The sequence below is a fragment of the Amphiura filiformis genome, chromosome 14 (genome assembly GCF_039555335.1).
Source record: "Amphiura filiformis chromosome 14, Afil_fr2py, whole genome shotgun sequence".
In the NCBI taxonomy this organism is placed as follows: domain Eukaryota; kingdom Metazoa; phylum Echinodermata; class Ophiuroidea; order Amphilepidida; family Amphiuridae; genus Amphiura; species Amphiura filiformis.
The window spans coordinates 63719168-63740949 of record NC_092641.1 but is presented as its reverse complement, the minus strand read 5'-3'; positions in this window follow the sequence as shown (position 1 = coordinate 63740949).

The window sequence follows — 21782 nt, the reverse complement described above, 5'->3', positions numbered from 1 at the left end:
ACATTAGTGTGTCCACACATGAAGTACAAATATCAAAATGCGCTAATCCTGTCGACAGATGCACCAAATTATTCGTCTGACCACAAGGATTTCAAAAATGTATAGTGTGTGCTATTTACGACCTATTGTGACAGATTTATTCTACAAAAACATCATTTTTGGACTTTGGACCATGTAATTCATGTGTGGAAACTCCCATGCTTTTATCACAAGGTGTAAAATTGTACCAAATTTGGGAGCTTAGCAGCTAAACTAATAATTGAAACGCACAAATTGGGGGTTTTCCGCCATCGCGGTATAACACGAAATAAGATGTACTGTGTGCTAGATCTAAACTTTGCAATGGAAAGTTTGCCCATATCGGTATAGCTTTATATATCGATATGTAAAGATTGTCTCCACTAGAATTGTTTTTTTTTTCATTGCAATATTGCACTGAAGACCACGAACCAAAACTGTACAGGGTGTAACAATAAAATTTGTACAATTTTGAAAATAGAATGACACAAGTTTGATATTTATATGTCGATCAAGATCATTTCTTTCTAGATTATCATTGCCCATGCTATATGTGTGAATAATAGGATTTTTTCTTAGTAGTTACTCCCAATATCTTACATTTATGTGTGTTAAAAGACATCTACCACTTGTCAGACCATCGAACAAGTGAATTGAGGTCTTTCTGCAGGGCCATTGAGCCATGCTCGGATATTTTTTAGCTGTACACAAGCAGTCGTCTGCAAAGAGACATATGTGACCATCCTCCACAACTGAGCCCGGATGTCGCCAGTGCCACTATTGAGATATGCTCCATTGAACTTAAAAGGGCATTTCGTGATCCACAGCCTCATCCCCCCACTTTTCTCAAAAAAAGTTGAGAGTTTTATATCACTGGAAACCTCCGGCTACATAATGTTTATGTACAAAATAGTTCTTGCAGAGTAATTCGTTTAGCAAAGATATCGTGAAATTTGAATTTCGCCCCCGTCGCGGCAGCCATACCGCGACGGGGACCCAGCTATCTCACCTAAAATGTGAAATGATGCGACCTTGAAGGGTATTTTAAACTGCATTCTATCACCCGTGTTACACGTAGACAAAAGAATGATGACAGTTTACAACACAAACGAATCTAAATCGAAGTTTAAGCGGGTTTAATCCACCCAATAGGGCACTCACAACACCTGTTTGGTGCATGCGGGAAACCAAATATGTGACCCCTCGGCACAACTGAGCCCTGAAGTCGCCAATCATCATTTTGAGATATTCAACCAAAATATTCTGCTTGAAATTAGCTTTAAAATGATGTATATCATGTCTATAGTACTTGACATTTAAGTAGTGAAAAATCAATAAAACAGTCAATAAATCCTTTGTTTCCTATTGTTTATTGTTAAGTTAAATGGAGCATATCTCAATAGTGGCACTGGCGACATTCGGGCTCAGTTGTGCCGAGGGGTCACATATGGCCGACTAAATCCTGATCATGACTTGGCTCGTTGGATTCGTCTATATGGTATTTCACGAAAGAAAAGTACAAATATTTTTCGTGTTTCGAATCGGACAAGTGACAAGCTCTAATGACGTTATGATGTAAACAACGTTATCGTCATTAATAATTAATTAGGTAAACCCAAATATGGAGGTATCCAAAAGTATGCTAATTAAAAGTTCAACGAATCAGGATACGATCCTGGTATCCAATTTTATGCAAATGAGTTGAAGGCAGTTATGTGAACATATACACTAATTCTGATCTAGCTTTACTAAAAGATCTTTTACTAAAAGGTCCTAGGCTGTTGTAAATGACTCTATTGGATTCATTGACCCTGAAAACATGGGTATATACATCAGAATCGTGCAGCTGTGTGCTTCTCTGACCAGTTATGGTGATTTTAGGGGGATTTTGGCGGCCATTTTGAAAAACGCCCACTAGCGAGAGTTCCACAAACTTTTCGATGGTGCAGACCACTCTCATTTTATTCATCGTCCTCTATAAAAGAACACCTTCAAAACTTCTTGTACTCAACCCGAGAACGGAACTTCCATCTGGACCCTACTGACCCCTACGAGTAATCCAGAGGCATGTGTTTGTGGATTTGGCATGGAACCAAGCTCTTCATTTAATCAGTTGTTGACGTTATTATTTATTGATTGTGATATTCACATATGTAATGTAAACCTATTATTTCTTAATATTTAAGTGATACCCATATGATTTCCATAAAATCATTATTATATAATATAAATTTAAACACTATTATTGTGGTCCCATATTAAAAAATGAGACCTTTGCGGATAATTTCCCGGGTAGACACCAGCAAATTTCACATGCAAATTAGATAGGTAGCGGGTGATTACCCGATGAATTTTTGGGAAACCATAGTGGATACCTTTCAGATAATAGGTACCGGATGACTACACGATGACTTTTTTGGGACACTTGCGGGTAACTTACCCGAAGACTTTTTTGGGGAACTATCGGATAACCACCAGGCAATTTTGCGGGAACCTAGCGCATAACTTTTGGTGACGATATGCCTGGTGACCTCTTTGGAGATTTCCTGTTGACCTTTTGGGGAATGCAGAAATACAAATTCATGAGTATGCACAAATTTATCATGTTTATTAGGCAATTTAGCTTTATATTTGAATTCTAGTTTTTTGGAGAAATACAACTCTGCAGTCATGACAGTTGAGCTAGTGCGATCTTGCTATAAGAAACTTGACAGTGTATAATGTAATTGTAGATATTGTACAAAAATATTCTTCTAATTTTGTTCACACCTTTATAAGGTACATACCTTTCAATTAATGTACAACCAAATTGATTTGATATCAGCATGTACATGTATTACAGTACCTAAATGTGATCACATTACTGACACAGCCTATAGTTTTATATCAAATATTATAATTTAACAACAGATAGCTTAACATTATATTAAGTTTATATCAGTTAATTGACACATTAGCTGATGAATAGTAATTAAATTGACATTAATTTACTGTCAAAATCATGTATGATTTACTAGAAAAGATATACTAAAATATTCAAATGTGTCATATTATGAGGTACACGTGTAAAGAGTACACCAATATACAAATCGTTTCATACAAATTTTCCTACCTGCATTGTCATATGAAAGCAATCATTCAATGCTTTATAATTCCTACAGCATGTTCCAGATTAATTAGTAAACGTCTTGTAATGTCATACATGTAAATCCATACATTTTGGACCACAAATAACATGAATATATTCTGTTGAAATCATTCAGTGACCTTTGACCATATACGCACCCACAATGCATTCTTAAGATGCTTTATGCTATTTCAAGGTCAAATTAAAAGCAAATAACCACTGGGTAACCCCTGCAAAGAATCTAGGTTTCTGGAAACCTTCTAGGTAACTCATTTGAAATATTTTGAGTTTTGGGGAGACTTTCGGATATCTACCCGAAAACTTTTGGATAACTTAATTAGGTGTCCGCAAGGTATCTGCTAGCGGACACTTTCGGATAACTCTGGAAAAGGTACCCGAAAGGTTTCTGATGACCAACAAATTTTATTATATTTAAATGTATAACCTTTTCATTTGTATTTTTTCATTATTATTATTTATTATATGCATTATTATTATTACTATCTTAATACTAATTATGGCGTGTCCGTCCGTCCTCTGTCCGCGCGCTATCGCGTTCGCGTCCGCGCGTTTCGCGTTCACGCGGTGCACTATCGCGTGCTCGCGGTGCGCTATCGCGGAGTATCAACGGGAGTGTGCGCGGAGTACAGTGCGCGCATCGGAAAAACATTACAGTGTGACTAACAGGTGCATCTACAAAACATTAACAGAGTTGATTAATCATTGAGCAACGCATATCGTAGTTGTTTGAAAGGTTAGGACAAGTATTATGGGTAACGGGTGTTGGGTAATTAGAGATAGGCCTATCACGAGAACCGCCCAACCCGAGAACCGCGAAATCTAGTTATATATAGTTATAACAATGATAGTCTCTGTATTACTTTAATGTAATATGAATTTCATTTATTTCTGTATGTTAAGATGCGATTTTACAATCTGTATAATCACACAAAATAATTTCATCAAGCGGGGAATTCTCTGCTACGTAATCATATTCATCATGTACATGAACAAATCTCGTGTATTCTCGTTGCATTGGTGTGTGACCTCTACAACAAACATGGACGCTCATATGAAAACGTCAAATTTGTTCATTGCAATTCTCTGTTATTTCATCCAATTGGTTTCGTAGCTTAGAACCAGTGAACACTACTGTTACAGGAGCTGTAAGTGCCGACTCCAACATGGTTGAAATAAGTAGTTTTGATGCGCAGAAATTACAACACCTTACACACATATCTACGCTACTAAACTCCTTTCGGGCGAATAACTCACTATGTGACGTTACCATTACGCTTTGCAGTCATGAATATAGAGCGCATAAGAATATTTTGGCCTCTGCCTCTGGATTCTTTAGAGCAATGTTTACAGCTGAGTTTAGCGAGGCTTCAAAGACAAATAAAATAAATAAATATTAAAAATAATGGTTCTTGTTCAGTCTTGTTGTTATTATAATTTGATATTACATAAAAGTATGTAATGTGTAAATGTCGAAGTGGTTCGTGAGTTCGAGTGACACTCACACAGGTTGATTTATATGATCGACATCTGTGTTGTAGCCTACATGTGCTGTAATTATACTGTGTACAGAAGCAAGCAAGAACATTATGATAATGAACATGTGTTTGATCTCCGAGTCTCATTTTATTGCTAGCATAATCTGCTCCAAGTCTAGCGACACGTGTTGGGTTGCCAGTTGCGCTCTTGCATTGCGCCAGTCAATAGTGTTGCTGTATTGAATCAGAAATGTTGCTATAATAATTAAGATACTACACTGGACATGTGTTTTTACTGGACGTGTGTTTTAATATGACATCGATGTAACAAATATGGCGGAAATACTGGACAAATATAATGTGCCATGCTTCCAATATTTTGTTGAGTATAATTTAGAGAGGGTTTATTGATTTGATCAGGTGAGCATTAATTGTACAGGTGCTCTAGTATTTGGCTATGCAATAATGATGTGTACCACAGGGTGGTGAATTCTCCAAATGGCCTGCCAAAAATCGCCCCCCCCCCCACACACAAGCTTTTCGACACTAGTGCTAAAAAGTCTCCCCTCCACCTTTTGCACATGCCCAATTTGGAGGAACCCCAATTTAAAACCTCAAATTGTCTAATCTTTGTATAATTGAACGTTTCCTATTTTAAGTGCTTTACGTTTAGAGAGGGTCGTACCTGGTTTAATGTGTACGAGGATATGCCATGGTTTTTGGGGTACATTTCCCGCAATGTTTGTATTTTTGCGCCAACTTGCGCCCAATTTAAGCAAATTTAGGTCATGGAAAAAATCAGCATCAACAAATCTGCGTGGCACATCCCCGTACAAATTTTTCGAAGAACCCGGGATTAGAAAGGTATTGAGGGAACAGATGCTTGGGATAGACAGGAAAACAAATGAGTGGATCAGAAGCATGGCGCAGGTCACCGATGTCATCCCGACTGTGATACAAAAGAAGTGGTCTTGGGCTGGTCACCTAGCTAGAACATCAGATGGACGATGGACCAAACTTGTTACTAGAAATGGTACTATATACACGCAGAAAGACAGACAGTTAGATGGAGAGATGGAATTACAAAATTTCTTGATGTTACCTGGATGAGAAAGATGTGGGATAAATCAGAGTGGCGTCACCTTGGGGAGGCCTTCACCATGCAGTGGGTCGACGATAGCTTAGGATGATGATATTCATCATGCAATATTGGGCACGTGAAGCATATGACCAATTTCATAATGCTGCACATACATGTACGTTGAATAAGGACATTTAAAAAGATCACGTTCTTCATAACCAGAATAATAATTACATCTTGTTTTGTACATGTTTGTGTCATATCAGGTTACCCTGGAAGAAACCCCAGATCTAGTTGGAGAACGTTTTTCCACATTACTTGACTTCATGTATACTGGTGAATTGAGATTATCCTTGGATGATGTTCCTGAGATTCTGTCTAGTGCTGTCTATCTACAGATTACACATGCCATACAGGTAGGTTTGAATAGTTCCCTTAAAGGTCTGTATCATATAATAGCTCTTATTATCCTTGATTCCTGAGATTCTGTCTAGTGCTGTCTATCTACAGATTACACATGCCATACAGGTAGGTTTGAATAGTTCCCTTAAAGGTCTGTATCATATAATAGCTCTTATTATCCTTGGTTCCTGAGATTCTGTCTAGTGCTGTCTATCTACAGATTACACATGCCATACAGGTAGGTTTGAATAGTTCCCTTAAAGGTCTGTATCATATAATAGCTCTTATTATCCTTGGTTCCTGAGATTCTGTCTAGTGCTGTCTATCTACAGATTACACATGCCATACAGGTAGGTTTGAATAGTTCCCTTAAAGGTCTGTATCATAGAATAGCTCTTATTATCCTTGGTTCCTGTGATCTGTCTAATGCTGTCTATCTACAGATTACACATGCCATACAGGTAGGTTTGAATAGTTCCCTTAAAGGTCTGTATCATATAATAGCTCTTATAATCCTTGGTTCCTGAGATTCTGTCTAGTGCTGTCTATCTACAGATTACACATGCCATACAGGTAGGTTTGAATAGTTCCCTTAAAGGTCTGTATCATATAATAGCTCTTATTATCCTTGGTTCCTGAGATTCTGTCTAGTGCTGTCTATCTACAGATTACACATGCCATACAGGTAGGTTTGAATAGTTCCCTTAAAGGTCTGTATCATATAATAGCTCTTATTATCCTTGGTTCCTGAGATTCTGTCTAATGCTGTCTATCTACAGATTACACATGCCATACAGGTAGGTTTGAATAGTTCCTTAAAGGTCTGTATCATATAATAGCTCTTATTATCCTTGGTTCCTGAGATTCTGTCTAGTGCTGTCTATCTACAGATTACACATGCCATACAGGTAGGTTTGAATAGTTCCCTTAAAGGTCTGTATCATATAATAGCTCTTATTATCCTTGGTTCCTGAGATTCTGTCTAGTGCTGTCTATCTACAGATTACACATGCCATACAGGTAGGTTTGAATAGTTCCCTTAAAGGTCTGTATCATATAATAGCTCTTATTATCCTTGGTTCCTGAGATTCTGTTTAGTGCCGTCTATCTACAGATTACACATGCCATACAGGTAGGTTTGAATAGTTCCCTTAAAGGTCTGTATCATATAATAGCTCTTATTATCCTTGGTTCCTGAGATTCTGTCTAGTGCTGTCTATCTACAGATTACACATGCCATACAGGTAGGTTTGAATAGTTCCCTTAAAGGTCTGTATCATATAATAGCTCTTATTATCCTTGGTTCCTGAGATTCTGTCTAATGCTGTCTATCTACAGATTACACATGCCATACAGGTAGGTTTGAATAGTTCCCTTAAAGGTCTGTATCATATAATAGCTCTTATTATCCTTGGTTCCTGAGATTCTGTCTAGTGCTGTCTATCTACAGATTACACATGCCATACAGGTAGGTTTGAATAGTTCCCTTAAAGGTCTGTATCATATAATAGCTCTTATTATCATTGGTTCCTGAGATTCTCTCTACGGGAGGGCGAGTTGGCGCAGCGGTAATTCCCTCGCCTTGCACCACTGAGGTCCCGGGTTCAAGCCCCGGCGCGGCCCAAGGACTCATGTGCACTTGGTTTATCCCGATTCCATGCTCGCTCTCGCAGGTTTTCTCCGGGATCTCCGGTTTCCTCCTGCTTTCAACAAATCGGTTATTAGTTGTTTGGCTATCAAAAACTTCCTTCACCCAATGGAATTTGGGGAGCTGCATAGATAATCGATGGATGTTACAATCTAAGTGCGGATAGGTTTGCGCCAAGTTCGGCTGCAACCAACCTAGTTGATGCGATCTGATTGTGATGATCCACCATGGCAGCGAAATTACAGCGCTTTGATCCCTCTAAGATCCGGAAAAGGCGCTATATAAAACACCGAAATTTATTTATTTATTATTTATTATTATCTACAGATTACACATGCCATACAGGTAGGTTTGAGTAGTTCCCTTAAAGTATTGTATCTAAGAATAGCTCTTATTATCCTTGGTTCCTGTGATCTGTCTAGTGCCGTCTATCTACAGATTACACGTGCCATAAACAGGTAGGTTTGAATAGTTCCCTTAAAGGTCTGTATCATAGAATAGCTCTTATTATCCTTGGTTCCTGAGATTCTGTCTAGTGCTGTCTATCTACAGATTACACATGCCATACAGGTAGGTTTGAATAGTTCCCTTAAAGGTCTGTATCATATAATAACTCTTAATATCCTTGGTTCCTGAGATTCTGTCTAATGCTGTCTATCTACAGATTACACATGCCATACAGGTAGGTTTGAATAGTTCCCTTAAAGGCCTGTATCATATAATAGCTCTTATTATCCTTGGTTCCTGAGATTCTGTCTAGTGCTGTCTATCTACAGATTACACATGCCATACAGGTAGGTTTGAATAGTTCCCTTAAAGGTCTGTATCATATAATAGCTCTTATTATCCTTGATTCCGGAGATTCTGTCTAGTGCTGTCTATCTACAGATTACACATGCCATACAGGTAGGTTTGAATAGTTCCCTTAAAGGTCTGTATCATATAATAGCTCTTATTATCCTTGGTTCCTGAGATTCTGTCTAGTGCTGTCTATCTACAGATTACACATGCCATACAGGTAGGTTTGAATAGTTCCCTTAAAGGTCTGTATCATAGAATAGCTCTTATTATCCTTGGTTCCTGAGATTCTGTCTAGTACCGTCTATCTACAGATTACACATGCCATACAGGTAGGTTTGAATAGTTCCCTTAAAGGTCTGTATCATATAATAGCTCTTATTATCCTTGGTTCCTGTGATCTGTCTAGTGCTGTCTATCTACAGATTACACATGCCATACAGGTAGGTTTGAATAGTTCCCTTAAAGGTCTGTATCATATAATAGCTCTTATTATCCTTGATTCCGGAGATTCTGTCTAGTGCTGTCTATCTACAGATTACACATGCCATACAGGTAGGTTTGAATAGTTCCCTTAAAGGTCTGTATCATAGAATAGCTCTTATTATCCTTGGTTCCTGTGATCTGTCTAGTGCCGTCTATCTACAGATTACACATGCCATACAGGTAGGTTTGAATAGTTCCCTTAAAGGTCTGTATCATAGAATAGCTCTTATTATCCTTGGTTCCTGAGATTCTGTCTAGTGCTGTCTATCTACATATTACACATGCCATACAGGTAGGTTTGAATAGTTCCCTTAAAGGTCTGTATCATATAATAGCTCTTATTATCCTTGATTCCTGAGATTCTGTCTAGTGCTGTCTATCTACAGATTACACATGCCATACAGGTAGGTTTGAATAGTTCCCTTAAAGGTCTGTATCATATAATAGCTCTTATTAACCTTGGTTCCTGAGATTCTGTCTAGTGCTGTCTATCTACAGATTACACATGCCATACAGGTAGGTTTGAATAGTTCTACCGTGCCATAAACAAAGGCCTGTCTCATCATAGAATAGCTCTTATTATCCTTGGTTCCTGAGATTCTGTCTAGTGCTGTCTATCTACAGATTACACGTGCCATAAACAGGTAGGTTTGAATAGTTCCCTTAAAGGTCTGTATCATAGAATAGCTCTTATTATCCTTGGTTCCTGAGATTCTGTCTAGTGCTGTCTATCTACAGATTACACATGCCATACAGGTAGGTTTGAATAGTTCCCTTAAAGGTCTGTATCATAGAATAGCTCTTATTATCCTTGGTTCCTGTGATCTGTCTAGTACCGTCTATCTACAGATTACACATGCCATACAGGTAGGTTTGAATAGTTCCCTTAAAGGTCTGTATCATAGAATAGCTCTTATTATCCTTGGTTCCTGAGATTCTGTTTAGTGCTGTCTATCTACATATTACACATGCCATACAGGTAGGTTTGAATAGTTCCTTAAAGGTCTGTATCATATAATAGCTCTTATTATCCTTGGTTCCTGAGATTCTGTTTAGTGCCGTCTATCTACAGATTACACATGCCATACAGGTAGGTTTGAATAGTTCCCTTAAAGGTCTGTATCATATAATAGCTCTTATTATCCTTGGTTCCTGAGATTCTGTCTAGTGCTGTCTATCTACAGATTACACATGCCATACAGGTAGGTTTGAATAGTTCCCTTAAAGGCCTGTATCATATAATAGCTCTTATTATCCTTGGTTCCTGAGATTCTGTCTAGTGCTGTCTATCTACAGATTACACATGCCATACAGGTAGGTTTGAATAGTTCCCTTAAAGGTCTGTATCATATAATAGCTCTTATTATCCTTGGTTCCTGAGATTCTGTCTAGTGCTGTCTATCTACAGATTACACATGCCATACAGGTAGGTTTGAATAGTTCCCTTAAAGGTCTGTATCATATAATAGCTCTTATTATCCTTGGTTCCTGAGATTCTGTCTAGTGCTGTCTATCTACAGATTACACATGCCATACAGGTAGGTTTGAATAGTTCCCTTAAAGGTCTGTATCATATAATAGCTCTTATTATCCTTGGTTCCTGAGATTCTGTCTAGTGCTGTCTATCTACAGATTACACATGCCATACAGGTAGGTTTGAATAGTTCCCTTAAAGGTCTGTATCATATAATAGCTCTTATTATCCTTGGTTCCTGAGATTCTGTCTAATGCTGTCTATCTACAGATTACACATGCCATACAGGTAGGTTTGAATAGTTCCCTTAAAGGTCTGTATCATATAATAGCTCTTATTATCCTTGGTTCCTGAGATTCTGTCTAGTGCTGTGTATCTACAGATTACACATGCCATACAGGTAGGTTTGAATAGTTCCCTTAAAGGTCTGTATCATATAATAGCTCTTATTATCCTTGGTTCCTGAGATTCTGTCTAGTGTTGTCTATCTACAGATTACACATGCCATACAGGTAGGTTTGAATAGTTCCCTTAAAGGCCTGTATCATATAATAGCTCTTATTATCCTTGGTTCCTGAGATTATGTCTAGTGCTGTCTATCTACAGATTACACATGCCATACAGGTAGGTTTGAATAGTTCCCTTAAAGGCCTGTATCATATAATAGCTCTTATTATCCTTGGTTCCTGAGATTCTGTCTAGTGCTGTCTATCTACAGATTATACATGCCATAGAGGTAGGTTTGAATAGTTCCCTTAAAGGTCTGTATCATATAATAGCTCTTATTATCCTTGGTTCCTGAGATTCTGTCTAGTGCTGTCTATCTACAGATTACACATGCCATACAGGTAGGTTTGAATAGTTCCCTTAAAGGTCTGTATCATATAATAGCTCTTATTATCCTTGGTTCCTGAGATTCTGTCTAATGCTGTCTATCTACAGATTACACATGCCATACAGGTAGGTTTGAATAGTTCCCTTAAAGGTCTGTATCATATAATAGCTCTTATTATCCTTGGTTCCTGAGATTCTGTTTAGTGCCGTCTATCTACAGATTACACATGCCATACAGGTAGGTTTGAATAGTTCCCTTAAAGGTCTGTATCATATAATAGCTCTTATTATCCTTGATTCCTGAGATTCTGTCTAGTGCTGTCTATCTACAGATTACACATGCCATACAGGTAGGTTTGAATAGTTCCCTTAAAGGTCTGTATCATATAATAGCTCTTATTATCCTTGGTTCCTGAGATTCTGTCTAGTGCTGTCTATCTACAGATTACACATGCCATACAGGTAGGTTTGAATAGTTCCCTTAAAGGTCTGTATCATATAATAGCTCTTATTATCCTTGGTTCCTGAGATTCTGTCTAATGCTGTCTATCTACAGATTACACATGCCATACAGGTAGGTTTGAATAGTTCCCTTAAAGGTCTGTATCATATAATAGCTCTTATTATCCTTGGTTCCTGAGATTCTGTCTAGTGCTGTCTATCTACAGATTATACATGCCATAGAGGTAGGTTTGAATAGTTCCCTTAAAGGTCTGTATCATATAATAGCTCTTATTATCCTTGGTTCCTGAGATTCTGTCTAGTGCTGTGTATCTACAGATTACACATGCCATACAGGTAGGTTTGAATAGTTCCCTTAAAGGTCTGTATCATATAATAGCTCTTATTATCCTTGATTCCTGACATTCTGTCTAGTGCTGTCTATCTACATATTACACATGCCATACAGGTAGGTTTGAATAGTTCCCTTAAAGGTCTGTATCATATAATAGCTCTTATTATCCTTGGTTCCTGAGATTCTGTCTAGTGCTGTCTATCTACAGATTACACATGCCATACAGGTAGGTTTGAATAGTTCCCTTAAAGGCCTGTATCATATAATAGCTCTTATTATCCTTGGTTCCTGAGATTCTGTCTAGTGCTGTCTATCTACAGATTACACATGCCATACAGGTAGGTTTGAATAGTTCCCTTAAAGGTCTGTATCATATAATAGCTCTTATTATCCTTGGTTCCTGAGATTCTGTCTAGTGCTGTCTATCTACAGATTACACATGCCATACAGGTAGGTTTGAATAGTTCCCTTAAAGGTCTGTATCATATAATAGCTCTTATTATCCTTGGTTCCTGAGATTCTGTCTAGTGCTGTCTATCTACAGATTATACATGCCATACAGGTAGGTTTGAATAGTTCCCTTAAAGGTCTGTATCATATAATAGCTCTTATTATCCTTGGTTCCTGAGATTCTATCTAGTGTTGTCTATCTACAGATTACACATGCCATACAGGTAGGTTTGAATAGTTCCCTTAAAGGTCTGTATCATATAATAGCTCTTATTATCCTTGGTTCCTGTGATCTGTCTAGTGCCGTCTATCTACAGATTACACATGCCATACAGGTAGGTTTGAATAGTTCCCTTAAAGGTCTGTATCATATAATAGCTCTTATTATCCTTGGTTCCTGAGATTCTGTCTAGTGCTGTCTATCTACAGATTACACATGCCATACAGGTAGGTTTGAATAGTTCCCTTAAAGGTCTGTATCATATAATAGCTCTTATTATCCTTGGTTCCTGAGATTCTGTCTAGTGTTGTCTATTTACAGATTACACGTGCCATACAGGTAGGTTTGAATAGTTCCCTTAAAGGTCTGTATCATATAATAGCTCTTATTATCCTTGGTTCCTGAGATTCTGTCTAATGCTGTCTATCTACAGATTACACATGCCATACAGGTAGGTTTGAATAGTTCCCTTAAAGGTCTGTATCATATAATAGCTCTTATTAACCTTGGTTCCTGAGATTCTGTCTAGTGCTGTGTATCTACAGATTATCATGCCATACAAGTAGGTTTGAATATTTCCATTAGCCAACGAAAAAAAGAAGATTTTTTTACTGACGGTCCCGATAAACTCATATTTGTCGTTGGGTTTATTGTTTAGTTGTATAAAATTAACAAAAACTAGCCTGGATTTTGACTAATTTTTGTGTAAAACCAGAAACTGTTCAAAATAATATGATGTTTGCAAAATAATTTAAGAATTTTTCAAGTCTAATTACTCTGGAAAGATGGATCTCCATTGGAAGACTCACTACAAACTTTGACTTCTTTTCTTCAAACCTTTATCTCAATGGTTTGTCTCGCATTGTATTAATTGATTTGAGGAAGAGCTGTTGGATGATTGAGTGGTTATGTTTAACCATGACCTATATATTTTTTTTCTTTCAAGGCATGCACAGTAGGGTGGGCCAAAAAACACTTTTTTTCTCGAATCGACTTGGAACTCTTGGAGAATTTTACTGGGGTACATACTAGTATTGTGCTAAAATATCAGTAATATTGGAGCATGTTTCGCTCAGGCAGTAGATTTTCACAAAATCACTACTTTGTTGCTATATTTTACTGTATAACTCTATATAGAGAAATCAGTAGAAACAATCTGGGAAAAGTAGGCATTCAGATGCCACCCTAACCAATGTTAAACATTTTGGATAGTTTGTTTGGACCCTCTAGAACATCACCAAATAGCAAGCCGTCTCCAATTGGTTACCATTATTTTTGCTAAAGACACGCATGCAAGTCAAATATTAATGATATTTGAGTTACTATATTAAGGGGTAGGGGTAGCATTATGGAGAATATCCCCAGTTCTACTCAGTCAAATTTCACAAATGCGGTATTGTTGCACAGATATGAACTGCAGCATTGCCAAAAATAAATGCTATATGATTTTCTGTTTTGACCAGAGGTCAAAAGGTCACACAGCCTTGAAAATTCCTTCATATCAGGGGTCACATGACCCTTTAACCCCTGATCATGTCAGAGCTGCACTAAATTCATATCTCATGTATTGTTTGTACTTTTGCAGTTCATATCTACCCAACAAGACCAAGATTGTGAAATTTGACTCAGTATAACTGGGGAAATGCTCCATAACCCCTACCCCTTATTTTAGCAACTCAAATATCATCAATATTTAACTAAATACAGGTCTCTAGCAAAAAATAATGGTAACCAATTGGAGACTGCTTGCTATTTGGTGATGTTCTGGAGGGTCTAAACAAACTACCCAAATTGTTTAATATTGGCTATGATGTCATCTCAATGCCTACTTTTCCCAGGTTGTTTCTACTGATTTCTCTATATAGAGTTATACAGTAAGAAATGGCAAATAAGTAGGGATTTTTTGAAAATCTACTGCCTGGGCGAAACATGCTCCGATCTTACTGATATTTTAGCACAATAGTAGTATGTACCCTAGTAAAATTCTCCGAGAGTTCCAAGTCGATCCGAGAAAAAGGGTGTTTTTCGACCCACCCTAATGCACAGATTACCTCTATCAAGCCTACGAAGAGAACAGACTCACATTGGAACTTTGTCTCAAAATATCTTCAATGACGTCATGTCGTGATATTGACCACATAACGACAGTCGCTAACCGCTACTTAGCCAGCCAGTTCTCTGAATTTTGTCAAGGAGAGTGTTTCTTGAAGCATGTCACTTTCCAGAACATGTCTGATCTCTTGGATATGACTGACCTGCAGGTGACGGACGAATCAGAGGTAGGATATCAGTGTGTTTCACTATGGACCACAATGGTCTCATCCCAATGCCATAGTTCAATAACCTCAATTAAACAATCAGAGAGCACAATTTGACCTCAAGTTGCAAAGTATGAATTTTTGTACACAAATTTTCAAAGGTCAATCAATGAATGTACAAATGTATCGGGGTTAAAGAACTGTGCACTAATAGATGAGAATGTTGTGTATTTTTGTGTTTGTGAGATATGCGCCTCTTGTATGACATTCTGAATTCAAATTGGCATGGTTGGAAGCATGCTGATTGAAGAAGACGAACAATTATCTAACTGTTGTGGATTATTCCAATAGTTATCCTATATCCTAATGTTAATATCACTCTGTTAATAATGTAGAAATTAAAATATTTTCTACTAGTGATATTCGGACGTCTGTAATTAACATTATCAGTCCAAGAAAAGAAAGATTTCACTCTGAGATCATTATCTCTTTGATATTCGACAGTCAGCTCTATATTGAAACCTGGTTTTACTCGTCTTGTGATCATTTGTATTTATATTTATGAACATATATGACATTGTTTTCGTTTTCTGTCCACCAATCAGGTTCTAGATGCCCTCATATCGTGGCTGAAATACGACTGGGACAATCGTAAAGCTTACACGATCAATCTTCTTGGACGAGTTCGACTAGGTGTAATTCCACTTGAAAAGATTATAGACGTGTTTGAACACCAGCTGGCCGTGTTTGAAAACCAGTTGACTGAATGCAGAACTCTCTACATGGAGATCATGAAGTTTGGCTCACTAGGAAAGAAATCGTTTGTCAGCACAGTCCTTGTGGATAAGCAAGATCTATATTATTTACACCGAGAAGTGATCAATCGGAAAAGGTACGTAATATATTTCAATTATATTATAGTTATATGGGGGAATGGTCTTCACACATTGGTTGACGGTTCATACTTTGGGAGTACCTGTTAGTGAAAAAAAGGGGAGAAATACGATATTTACGTTGACGATTACTGTTATGATATAATAAAGGATTGGCATAACAGGAAGGATGGTATATATAAGGGATTAGAGTGAAGTCATAAAGATTTATACCAAGATATAATCTCTAATCTAATAATTATATTGTGGCTATATCTTTGTATGAGCCTATCTGATTCTAGAAATCAGTACAAATACTCATCATAATGAATTGTTATGTTTGCCACTTTGTCTAAATTAAGGCGTCAAAACCAAATTGAATTTTGACCAACTTCCCCAAAAGTATTAGAAATTTGGGAGAAAATCAGGCTTTTTATGATTGTTTTGAAAATTCAGCAATTTTTGACCATTTTTGGTGACAATTTCTCGAAGTTGGTCGAAATTTACAAAAATGAAGAAATGGCTCCTAGATATTTTTATCTAGTTTTTAAAAATTAATTTTAAAAAAAATCATCAAAAATTTTTGGCCCAAGAATTTTTTTGTTAGGTTGCACGAAAAAGACCTGGCCCAAAAATTAGCATTTTGGGCCAAATTTGACCTCACAGATGAACTTATCAAGTCGTTGTCATTATAAATATGTATACTTTTATATACTTTAGACCAACAATTTAGCAGTTATGAGGCCCGAAAGTTTCCATAATTCCAGGGTTCAGACCAACCTTAACAGTGTTATATTTTATCGAACGCCGGTACCATTTGGGACCATATATAGACAGCCTCATCCCCCGCCCACTTTCACATAACAGTTAAGTAGTGTCATAAACTCTAGTTCCATTAAACTCAAAACTTATGAATCAGATTATTTTGGCATAAAAATATCTGACCATGTCCCTTTGGTTTTAAATTGAGGATTTCAAGGTGAATATTTCTGTCATATATATGTCTGTCAAGAAGAATATTTCCTTTTAATTTAGATTATTGTATTTTTTTTTCATTTATAGGATCTCGTTGCAATTGGAAAGAAAAGCTATCATTTCAAAGACGACGGCAGCGATTTGAGTGAGATAAAGCTTTCCATTACTTATGAGTCCCCCTCTGGCCATGCTGTCGTTGATGTCAATGGTGATGATCTGTATTGTGCTGGAGGATATACTGCTCAATATTTGGGCCAAGGCCGAACAAGGCTGACGACAAAAGGAAGGTTCATGAAGTACAACTGGAAAGACAATAAATGGTCCATTCTCCGACAAATGAACTATGAACGCTCCGATTTCGGCTTCGTTTTGTTGAACGGATTTTTGTACTCTGTTGGTGGCACGAAAAGGTCCTCCGGAACAAGTGCAGTTGATACTGTTGAGCGGTATAGCATTTCTACTGGTAAGTGGCAGAAACTCCCACGTCTTCCATATGTGTTCAAAACGTGTACTCTACCCTCAGTGACAATCTTCAAACAATGTATCGTCGTTGCTGGGTATAACTCATTAGAGAGGCCGGATATTACAGAGCACAATCATCTTGTGATGCTGTTCCACACGAAGACAAATACTTGGCATACGCTTCATTCCGGGTACCTCGGAGCTGATTTCCACGAGCTCTATGTTTACATCAACAACGAAACCCTCTTCCTAATAGCATTCCAAACGGCTGCTTCAAAACACACTACATCCTCCCAATGGAAAACCTGTCCAACGGTTTACAAGTGTCCATGCAGCATTGATGCAGAATCATCCAACCCGACCTGACTATCGGTGAGAAAATATCCCAGCAGTATGTACCAGAGACCAATATGAGAGTATTCCGTATTGGTAAGAAGATTTACATCATAGTCAGAGGTCACGTGCATAAAACACGTGTCACGATCACTGATGATAAGCAGGTATATGATGCAGATCTGTCCTCATATTCCTCATTGGAATCAGTTGATAAAGATGATTATGCGGTAACAAGTGTAGATAGGAAGTGTATCGAAAGTGCATGAACATGAACAAATACCGTCATTGATTACACTCTTAGCCTTCGATATAAATGAGTTTTCAAATTTGATAAGATTTTCCATAATATTCTTCTTGGTATCACTCGACCAACTGGTTTTTAAAAAAAACCTGTTTACCACAGGGCTGTTAATAGAACATAACATTGGACAAGGACAAGAGTACTGAGCCTTGCGTCCTGAACAATAGTGGACAACAATAAGCTATTACAAACAGAGCCTATAATGCAGTTGATACCCGCCTCACATGACCCTGCTGTGAAAGTTCCCAGTTCTACTTGATCAGCCAAAAGATATAATTTTTACATTTTTTGCCGGCATATGGATTGTCCTTCCTCAACATATTGTGTCTAACCTAGATATACATAACTTAAAGCGGAAGCTAAATTGCTATCTTGGTGCCAACTCGCCGGCTCTACCTATGAATTGATTACTCCTTGATTAGTCTTAGCATAAAAACAAAGCATGGAAGAAAATACCTCGGTCTACTCTTTATATCGTTTATAACCAATTTATAACCAAGTTAACGAAAAATATTAAATTTACAGAAACGTTTAGATGTCAGGTTATATAATGGGTACAAAAACATTTTTAATAAAATTCAAAAAGCATATTTGAACACTTGATGCAAAACATTCTAAACAGAATGTTATTTAACTGTTGACAAAATATTTCGCCAAAAATTTTGCCCGAAATATTATACATAACGTTTTAAAAACGTTATATAACCCGACATTTAAATGTAAGTAAGATATTTTGAATAAACGTTTTAAGAACATTTCTGTGTTTGCTGGGTTGCCAGTTAGAACTTACTAATTGATTAAGATTTAGATATGTTTCATTTGTCAAAACGTGTTTTTTTTTAATCCAAAAACATTAGTGCTGTATTTTTCTGGAACCAGGAGTACAACCAAAATTAACATTACAAGAAAATAATATAACATTGGTTTTAAAGACAACACGAAAAACAACAGCTCAGTTGCACAATTGCCGGTTGCAGGACATCATCAGCATCAATTATAATCTGAAAGAAAGGTCATTAGCACATTGTTCTTACAGTGAACATTATTAACATTGCATTTGGCCTTAGAAAAGGACACCACCCTTCAGCTTCAATTAAGCACGAGTCGCTGGCAAAGATCGATTGATATGATAATATTGACCAATGAACTGGCCCGATGCTTCTTAATACTAAACTAACAAAGAACGTTGTTTTCGTTTGTTGAATATCAGTTGCTTATTATATATAATTTGGTTCACTTCAAGTTCGGTAGTGACGTCAATGCTTTTTCGCAATTGCTCCGCAAGCGTGCCGACAAATCGCTCTCGTGCGCGTGATTGTACACTTTGCGTGATTAACTTGACGCGCGCGATTCACGGCTTAGGCCAACGAAATACGCACATACGTCACTACCAAACTTGAGGTGAACCAAATTATAGCGCATTGAATTGAGTGCCGTCACATACCAGCATGCTTTGCATAAACTTTGGAACGATATGTTTCAACAATGACGAATCACATTCAAAGGTTACAAATCAATCATTTTTCGGCGTTTCTCCCCAATCTACTCTTATCCAACAATTTATTTTTGAGATCTGACCAGGGCAAAAACAAAGACGTGTCCCTTTTCTTTAATATTTTGTCCAAAGGAAAAAGAAGAAATTGCATTCTCATAAACCAGAGGTACATAAATAGAATCAGTAAATTTTTTTCTTCATTCAGAGCCATGAGACATACACTTCCCAAAGCAAAGGTGTGAAGGGCACGTATGTAACCTCTTAAACGTTCCAAACACCGGGGGTAGGGGCACTCAATTTTAGAAGTGTCGGCATGTGCCTGTCAATGGCCCCCTTTTTTCAAGTCGAATAATACCCTCTTTTAAAAGTCATACCAGATGACCCCTTTTAGTTAGGTGCGGCTACCCAACGATCCCCTTTTCTTCTAGAATTGTATCATCAAAAGCCACAAAATAATGCGGAAACTTTCAAATTCTCTTGTTTCCGTATTTGTATTGTAAATTTGGAAAATGTTCAAAAATTTCTATCCCATGACCCTTTTTTTAAATTTAATACCCAATGAGCCCCTTTTTAAAATATCATACACAATGACCCTTTTTCATTGTAGCCAATAACCCCATTTTTAAAACAATGTTTTTAACGATATGCCCTACTTCACGACGTTTCTAAAGTTTAGTGCCCCCTCCTCCGATCCAACTCAAGATGTAACCATTCTTGTGCTCTCTACCCACCTTTGAGTCGCCTGACATTTTGTCAAAGCAGTTTCTATCACCTAAAAGAAAATCGTCGGACGACACATTAAAATGCTTTGTTTTGTTTTTTTGGGTTTTTTTTGTAGATTTGTATGGCGCTTTCAACTCCTATGGTTATTTGCGCCAGTACTCACTCCTTTGTCAAATTGCACCTGTACATCTTCATTCAGTCACAAAACATAATTATATGCTTCACTGCATCTTAGTTATTTCCTATCTTCTTCATGCCGCGTTGTATGTCTCTTGCTATATGTGCTCGTACGAAGAATCCAAATTTATTTCTTTGTAGACGTATCTACGGTATCTGTTCAGAACCATACTAGGCTGAGTCAGCCGAGGAAGGGCTAGAACGTGGTCAAAACTTTACATGATCCTCAGCTAGCTGGACTTCCTCGCATCCAAGCCTGGTCCCCATTGCCCAAGTTTGCGTTACCCATCCGACACCACGTGGAGGTTTGGGTTGAGTTGCCCGGGAACAAATACTATGCCAGCTCTGCGGGCCTTGCCGGACTTCTTGAAATGCTTTAGGTGGATTACCATCTTTTGGGAATGTGAATGAATATACATTCCATGGTGTTAAAACAGCCAAAGTCTATCCCAGAGTCAGTATGTCTATCGCAGATACTCAGAGAGTGCTCTACTGCAAAAACAGGACCAGAATGCTCAATCCCAATAAATGGAGACCAGATACATCTTTTTCATACACCCAGTATTCATCAATATCCGCTCATCTTGATCAGCATGTTTTCTTTCCTACTTTTGCAAACCCAAAAGCTTCAAAAGAGATTTTCTATCAATTATTTTCCCTTTGAAACACATGGTAAGGAATAAGGTGAATTCGCTTTCTTCAAAAATATGTGGCAAAAAGATAACGAAATTGAAACCTGGTTTGGCTTGCGCCTGGATTAATTCCCGAGACCCCTATTTGGCAGCTGATAAGTTCCCAAGACCCCTCCCCTTTTTCTATTTGACTGGCTAATCAGTCCCCAAGACCCCCTATTTTATCTGGCCGATCAGTTCCCTAGACTCCAAGTTTGAAACTGGCGGTGGCACACCCCTACCAAAAAAAAGTAAGTGAATGGGGAGTTCATTCAGTCATGAAAGCTACGCTTATACATTCCGGAACATTTTGTTATTATTGTTTCATTAAAATAATTAGTCTGCTAGTCTTGTTAAACATCATCACAATCACTGTCCTCTTTATTGCCACGGTCATTGTGTCATCTCATCACAGCTTGTACAGAAGTCTGTGCAAAACAGCGCATTCATTTTACACTTGCACATTGAGTACATCAGATCTGACCACATCCACATTTCACTAAAAAGTAGTATCTGGAGCTGCAGGCAATGTGTCATCACTGGTATAAAAATTCCTTTTACCAAGTTTCATCCATAGTTCTACGGGGATGATTTCCATGGAATGCAACAATATCATTATACCATATTGGGCTTGTTTGCGTTTCAACAGCCACCATCCACACTAATATTTAGGGGGAATTTG